Below are 6,015 nucleotides of genomic sequence, written 5' to 3'. Positions count from 1 at the left end.
AGCCATGATCCCACTCCACTACCCTCCGCAATAAATTCCTCCTGACTCTGGGCGGCCCACTACCAGACGGTTACAGGCGTCGCTATCAATCTGTTGCCCCCTCCATCTATAAAAGGGAAACCCCAGATACGTTATTCTATAAGCTCTCATTTTTACCTAAAAACTCTGCTAAATTCTCCGTTCGAGCACTCCATTCTTGTTGAGGCAGAGAACTGACTTGAGCGTCGGAGGGTCTTGCCGGAGCAACCCCACCTCCGGTTTAGACTTCCTTTGCAGGTCCCGGCGGCGACCGCGACTCCCTCGACTCCAGCTTCTCCGGCACAAGCGGATTTTTGCACCAACACATATCATCCATACATTTAAATATTAAATAAAATTGGAATAAAGAATAGTAAACCAAAAGAATTGAAAGCATTTCTCTTTCCCATCTCCTATGAAAAGCCCATCAAATCCTTTCCATCCCATCTTTTATCTTTAAAAAAAAATTATGAGAAAATTTCGTTAACTTTAGTCTAATTTTACTTACACCCCTATACTTTATAAATTTCAAATTATTTCTTCTAGTTATCGATAGATTCTAATGTAGTCCAGCCATCTATCTTCGATAATGGAATGATATTATGTGACTATCATATACTATTATTATTTTATAAAATAATAAAAATATTTTTATCTCCACCTTCTTCATCCTCCCTCCTCTTTGATTAATCCCCTCCTCCATCGTAGGCATCCCTCTTCTCCCTCCTATTTCCTCCGTCTCTCCTTCCTCCTTATCTATTTTTCCTCCTCCATGATGGCTCACTCCACCTCCATCTATTCATCCTTCTTCTTTCATTCCTCCTAATCCATTTTTCATCTCTTCCTCCAAGTTGCCCATAAACAATCTCCCTCCATGGTGGCCCCATCCACCTCTACCCCTTCTCGTTTGCAATTTATATTCCTTCCCCCTCTCCTTTCTCTCTATCCTCTTCTCCTCCTTGTCCTCCTTCTCTTCCTCCAATCCATTCCTTGCTAGCATCCCCTCTCCCATCCTCTCCTTTTTTCCATCTACTTCTCCTCGTCATCCTCTTCCTCCTCCAAGCCCATCCATAAGTCCTACCCCTCTACGATGGCCCCCTCTACATCTGCTCCTTCTCACCAGCAACCCATCTTTTCCCCTCCCCTTTCTCCCACTATAGTACTTTGGACCATTGTCGGCATATATATCAGCTATTTCTGATGCTTATAAGCATCACAAAATAATCTCTCAACATTTTCAAAAGCATCGATAAAGCATCGACTTCTACCGATGCTTTTAAAAAGCATCGACAACTAATGCCGCCTATAAGTGCTGATAAGTTTTTGAAACTACCAACACTTTATAAATACATCAGTAAATTTTTTAACCTGCCAATGCTTTCTAAAAAAATATCGGTAAGTTTTTAAAACTATCGACACTATAATTTTAACCATTACAGATACTTTAAAGCATCGACAATATTTTATTTTAGAAAAAAAATTGATAATAATTTGAAAATAATCTATATAAATATATTCAAAATTTATAAAAAAATTTAAATACCAGCATAGGCATAATAAACACTTTACATAACATCATAATCAATATATAAACCCATCTAAAATTTATAATAAAATTCAAATACCAACATAAAGTCATAATAAACACACCATATAACATAATAAGTCATGATTACATTATCCATCATGTTCATGAATTACAATCCAAAACTAGAAAAGAAATCTATAAAACTCCAAAGAAATATAGAGACATCAAGCTATCAGTGATCCGTAGAAGCATGTCATCATCAACTCCTGACTACTGAAACTACTAGGAGTCTACAACAAAGATATAAAATTTTAGTAGTTAAAAATATAAAAATTATAATATAAATTAAATGATTAAGTGTATGAAAAAATATAAATATAGTAAGATATGTATCTTAGAAGAATCCATAAATACCTCCAGCTGCTTCTAAATTCATACCTCTACCCATGCCTCCAACTGCTCTGCAATATGCACCTCCATTCGAGCCTTGAGCATATAAATATCCATATTACTAGAACTTTCTTTAGCATCTAAGTGTATCGATGTATGTCAAATAACTGAGTGAGAGTAACTCTAACTCTATAACCTCTCATTTGACCATAATAGTCCGATCCCAGTAGCTCTATCATCACCTGAGCCTCGACACGACTGGCCTCTACAGATGTTGAGGGCTCACCGACATGCCCTATGATAAGAGATGAAGCTCTCTCTTATATTCAAAAAAATAATATATATTAATTTTATATTTAAAAATAAAACTACAAATTATTGTACTAAATGATTATTAATACATATAAATATATCTCTTAACTTGTTACTAACAAAATGGCCATCTCAATCAACATGAGTCATCCTATAAAACTCCACCTGATCTGGCTCTCTCCTATGCTCATCCATTTATAGAAAACATAAATTTCATAAAATATATAATCCATAAATTTTAATCAACAAGCTCTAAGTGTTTCAATAAAATCTAAAAGTATCATGATACATGATACATGATACATTATATGCAGTATTACTAAGAAGTAGTGAGGATCGTATATACATCAAATTAGTCTAAAAAAATTTGTAATATGCTAAAGATTTTGAAAGAAGTATACGAATTTTTGTTTACATCACGCATAGCTTTTGGACCCCGATATATAAGGAACAGATAGAGTTGCTTATATAGCTCTACCAATATCAGAATTTGCCTACAAAATAAAGTAAAGAGAGTGCTATATCTTGTATATATATGATCAATCTATATTAGTAATCAATATAACATAAGATATATGATGAGTGTATATAATTATCTATCCCCTCTCAGAGAACCAATAATGAACAAGCTTCATCCACTGATGAGAATCTATATTAGAGGATAAATATGAGTAACATCATCCTCCATTAATCCCTCTCTCTTGTAGTCCCTCTTCAGTGTTGCCTTAAATTCTTTTCATTTTCGGTTGAGGGACTTCAGCACCCATTCATGGCTGTCTAGAGGGAGTATCAATTTACTCTAGAACAAAGCAAAGAAGGATATTCGATTATTAAATAACATAATTAATTGACTATAAACAAATTAACATAAATTATTAAGTCATCTTTTTACTTGTACTACTCATAGAATCTTTAGTTTAAATGTAGAAAGTATATCATTCTATTTCGCATAGCTCAAGGGACAAAGCTGATCCTTCTATGCAATAGTACCTAAAAAGCTCATCAACAATTTGGCAGCCTTGTTGACGAGCTCCCCATCTAGTTGCATCAGATGATGATCCTATCACCCTTAGCTAAATGCCAGATATCTTTGGCACATGTAGGTCCACATTTAATCCGTGCTCTCTCGAATGCATCTACAATAAACACATAAAATAAAAAAATATATTACAAATCAATCAATAAAAATTAATGCTTAAATCTTAATAGTCATGAATATATAAGTTTTCTATTAAATTACCATGGATGTGTATATCATCCACAATAACATCCTTATTAGCAAAAGGATCATGCTATGGCTTGGACAACTGCATGGATAAAGAAGGATCGACCTCAGGTTGCTATGCAGATGATGAAGAATCGATCTTGGACTATTGTGGCTATCTCGACAGTCGAGGCTGATCAAAATACAATCCACCCTGGAAAGTCTATAATTCAATATCGTCGAATCATTTATGTCGAGGCATGATAACACCTAGGATTCACAAATAGAAATAAAAATCATTTAATATTAATTATCAAATAATAAATATGATATTAATTGAATTGCTAATAAGAAACAAGATCTACTAAATGAATATGATAATATAATACAATATTTCATATAGAATATACACATCTTCTATGTCTCTTACTAATTAAGAATCGATCAATATTTTCTCTTTCAATATCCATCCTAACCATGCTCGTAGTATTTAGAGCATTAGTCAAGATAAGATTGTAAGGCATACACTATGTATAAGTCTTATCATCCTCTACTTCCAATGATTTTTTCATATCATGCAAGCCCCTAGGTTTCGTTCTCACAACAACAGCCCAATCTTTATTTTTTGAGTCTTGTACAAAAAATACTTGATGAGAGCTTGAGATGAAAAAAATGAATGGATCATCCTTTAATAACACACTAGTTTGTATTATCTTGAAAAATTTGTGAGTATAAACCCATTCATATCTTGCTTCAAATCTCTTAGTGAGTTTATATCCATCCAATTATATCGAAATAATACTACTTTAAATTTTTCATAATAATCCAACTCCAAAATATCCATAAGTACACTATAATAAGTCTTTCCATCTACTTCCACCATGACTCTACTATTCTAGATTTTTCTAAATTTTTTATATTCTTTTGTATAAATTTGAATTTATTAATGATGAAACCATTATATCTATTAACAATATTGTTAGGACCTTAAGCAATGGTAATTAATTCATCTGAATAGTTACTCTCCATCATCATTGGTCCCTAAAAATTATGATAAAATTGTTAATGTATTATTTGATATTAATAAATATATTCCATAATCAATCTTTTCTCTCACATAGATGACTAACATGTTTAAAAAGCCATTCAGAAAATAACTTGATTAACCATCATTGCTCAATCTTTGGATTGGGTCGAATGCTATGGTTTGCTCATCTCTGAGCAATCAAAAATTTACTATAAAAAAATTAATTAATTGATTAAGAACATTACATATGATGATAATGAAAGAAATCAACATATGAATATACTAATCTGCAATACTGAGATATTATGTCACTGTGAAGTAACACAAAATGATGGACTTATATCAAGAAATTTTTGTTAAGAACCATATTTTCAACCTTCCCTAAAACTCTTCTAGTAGTTGAGAACTTATAAATTTTTGAGTTATCGATAATATCATAATTTCTTTGAGATCGATTAAAAATGATCTCTACAGTTTTAAGATCTCTTGAATAAAATATCAAATACTCTTCAGCAATATATCCTTCTACAACTGAGCCTTCGAGATAGGCTCTATTTTATATATAATCTTTTAAATATACAAGATACCTTCAAAAATTAAAGATTTATTAAAATATCAATATGAGTACGACACTACTAATACTAAAGATTTCTTAATTATAATTATAAAGTTTAACAACATTATCTCCTAATAGGATTTATCTATTTATAGTGTACCAATCTATCAAGTTTTGCTTCTACAGCTAAATGAACAAGTCGATGGACCATGGTCATGAAAAATCCGAGAGAAAAGATCTTTTTCATATGGCAAAGTATAAATGCAACACCAAACTCTAATTGATCAAGCTCTCATAGATCAAGGACTTTAGAACATAATGACTTAAAAAATGATGATAATTAAGTAACAATAGCAACAACTTATTTTGACATTGATGGGCTTAAAGTCAGTGGAAAATGTCTTGTCTCAAAATATGACTATCATGACTTTTATGATTTAAAAATTTTCGCTCTTTGATATTTACACATCTTGAAATATTTGATGCATAATCATCAGACATCTTGATATTCTTTAAAAGTATCAGAAAAAGATCTTTCTCTTGAATGGACATTGTATAACATACAGAAAGTATATAAACTTTACCATTAGCAAGCTTTTTGAGATAAAGCTTCTATTTTATATCCATCTCTTTCAAATCTAAATATGTCTTTAGGTTATCTTTACTTTTTTTATCAAGATTTAACAATGTTTCAATCAAATTATCATAAATATTCTTCTCTATATGCATTAAGATTATGAGTAATAACATCCTTTGTCAATCTTTCATTCATTAAGATTTCAACATCTTTTCTTTCTCTTTTCTTAGAATACTAGAGAATTTTACCATATCTATGATTCATGCCATGTATTTTTATAAGAACCTTAGTTTTAGATGATCGTATAGGAATAGGTTGTAATTTTATAATACCATCAAGTACATCTTGTTGAAACCAAAATAGATAGTTATTTTCCAACTATCGACGATAGCCCATATAGCAG

At 31.6% G+C, this 6,015-nt stretch overlaps 1 pseudogene; it reads right to left on the bottom strand.

Annotated features, from left to right (window-relative positions):
* Positions 1-4,439: 4,439 nt before the first annotated feature.
* LOC140856263 (uncharacterized) lies at positions 4,440-5,587 on the bottom strand (annotated as a pseudogene).
* Positions 5,588-6,015: the final 428 nt, after the last annotated feature.

Source organism: Elaeis guineensis, chromosome 1, assembly GCF_000442705.2.
Source record: "Elaeis guineensis isolate ETL-2024a chromosome 1, EG11, whole genome shotgun sequence".
Classification (NCBI taxonomy): domain Eukaryota; kingdom Viridiplantae; phylum Streptophyta; class Magnoliopsida; order Arecales; family Arecaceae; genus Elaeis; species Elaeis guineensis.
The sequence above is the reverse complement of the archived record's forward strand: the minus strand, read 5'-3'. Positions and strand labels throughout refer to the sequence as shown.